Source organism: Panthera pardus, unplaced genomic scaffold (assembly GCF_024362965.1).
Source record: "Panthera pardus isolate Hobbes unplaced genomic scaffold, ASM2436296v1 HiC_scaffold_24, whole genome shotgun sequence".
NCBI classification, from domain to species: Eukaryota; Metazoa; Chordata; class Mammalia; order Carnivora; family Felidae; genus Panthera; species Panthera pardus.
This window is the reverse complement of record NW_026526810.1, coordinates 81,221,496-81,223,907: the sequence shown is the minus strand read 5'-3', so window position 1 is coordinate 81,223,907 and position 2,412 is coordinate 81,221,496. Positions and strand designations below refer to the sequence as shown.

At 38.7% G+C, this 2,412-nt stretch overlaps 1 pseudogene; it reads left to right on the top strand.

The window, feature by feature from the left end:
- The first annotated feature begins 1,597 nt into the window (after window positions 1-1,597).
- On the top strand, window positions 1,598-2,128 carry LOC109253273 (U1 small nuclear ribonucleoprotein C-like; annotated as a pseudogene).
- The last annotated feature ends 284 nt before the right edge of the window (window positions 2,129-2,412 follow it).

Here is a 2,412-nt window from a genome sequence, read left to right as displayed (position 1 = left end):
AAAAAAAAAACACAGAGATGTGCTGAGGTAATATGTAAAGAAGAAACGGAAGGAATGGATAAAATTCAGAAGGAAAAGGAAGGGGGACCCCTAACATGGAAACTCAGGAAGGATAGTTTTCAAGGAAAGGGTGACCATCAGTTTCAAGTTATTCTGAAATACTGAGAGATGTTACTATAAATGGCCATCAGGAGGAGCAGCAGAGAGGTCACTGGTGAATTCATTGAGTGCTGTACCAGGGCAGAAAATGGGCAGGAAGCTAGACTGCAATGACATTAAGTGGGAGTGGGATATACTGAGATAATGAAATTCTGAAAAAATAAAAATGATAATTCTTAAAACTTCTCTGGTGCTTAAAGGAAGGAGATGAGATGGTAGTGATATGGGTAGGTGGTAAACCAAAGGACTTTAATTCATGTGTTGATTTTTTAATGGACACAAACATGAAAATATATTTTTTCAATTAGTGGAAAAATAATTCCACTTGAAAAAGAAAAGTTGAGTACAAGATAATGGATAGTGACAATTTCTGAAAGTAAAGACGGGAAATGAAATGCAAAACACCAGCAAAGAGTTTGATGTTAGCTATAATGCTTTGAATAGCCAGAGCAGGTTAAGATATTTATGAACCTGTGGGTGTGTGGCATGTGAATATAAAAGTCTCATTTAATGACAGAGGTTGTGATAGGTAAAATCAGGTAAAGATTTCCTTGTTTAAGATAAAGGAGGCCTCTGAATGTTTTTAAGCATGGGATATGAGTCAACCACAGAGAAGAGATAGAGGAGGAATGTAATCTCTGTAATTGCTACTCTGTGGAACCTTACCCGCAATAAAGAGATGAAAGGGGAAAGGACTACTGAGCTGCATAAACTCTTTGAAGACTTTTTCTATTTTTTTGGTTTTTGTGTATCTCATCTCCCAAGTCCACAGCTTTCCACATCCGTCTAGTTAATAATGTGTTACATAATTCTAGTAGACCAATATTCCCAAATTGATTTGCTTATTTTGAAAATTAAACATTAACAAGAATATTCAATTCATAGTCCTAGTTAAGATGTATTTATTTTTGCCTATAGTGTTTAGAAGAATCTCCTGAGAACCTAGACAGAGAGAGCTAGAAGTGATCTTTTTTTCGTAGTCTCTTACAACTTTTTCCCTGACAAGAACATAACAAAATTATATACTTCAAAAATTGAACTGTTGATTTACTATAAACCCATTTTAGTATCCCACATAAAATCATTTAGAAACAGCATTTCTACAATGCCCTTATCACGCTATATGGTGCAATAATGAGGCATTTCTCTTTTCTTTACTGGAAATGGCTAAAATAGCATATAATTATGGGAATGTATTATTTTCTAGACTTAAATTGATGATTTTTGATAGACATACCATACTTTGGGGCATTTGTATTGGACTGGGAGGTAAAGACAGGAATATTCAAAGCATTAAAATTAATGAAATACAAGTTAACGAAATAGAAATCTATCTTGGACATAATTCACAATGTCTTTTACACTGTGTCTTAGCCCATTTAGGCTATAAAATACCACAGACTGGGTGGCTTATAAAAAACAGAAATATGAGAGTAACATGCCTAAGTTTTATTGTGATACTATGACCCATACGTCACCCTCAACTCTCCATCTGTGAGCAAGACACACTGCAGCGGTAGGAAATACAAAGAGGATGTGAAAGACCATGATCAGAAATGGATGGAACAGCATGTTCAGAGTCTGATCTACAAAACAAGGAAAGATCCCTCCTACACCATTCTCTTCTCCTCCTCCTATAGGGGCAATGAGGCCACCTCCCTCTAGTCTCCTTGGTCCTCCTCGCCCTCATCTGATGCCAGCACGCCTTGTGGGGGCCCTTCTGTGATGCCAATGATGGGCCCTCCTCCTCCTGGGATGATGCCAGTGGGAGCTGCTCCTGGAATGAGGCCACCTCTGGGAAGCCACATGCTAATGACACCAGGCCCCCCCAGTGATGAGGCCTCCTGCTGTTTCATCATGGTGCCTACTTGCCCAAGAAGGACTCGATCACACAGATAAGAAGAGAGGGGAACTTCTTTCAATCCATTTTGTATCCCTTGTTCTACTTCACCACATCATGGTGCTATGACTTTGGGTGTTTGCTAACAGCGTGACAAGGAAGACTTTCTCCCTCTTCCTATCAAAGACAGACTAGTTTTGGCAGGGGAATAGATGGACCAGAAAAAAAAAAGCACTTTTCATTTGTACTGTGAAATGTGAAAATAAAATTGTCAACTGTTTTAGTTAAAAATAACACAGAGAAACTTATTTCTCATGTCCTGGAGGCTAGCACAGTCTGAAATCAAGGTGCCACCATGGCCAGGTGAGGGCCTTCTCCAGTCACAATTCTGTCATCGTATGTTGGGCAGAACT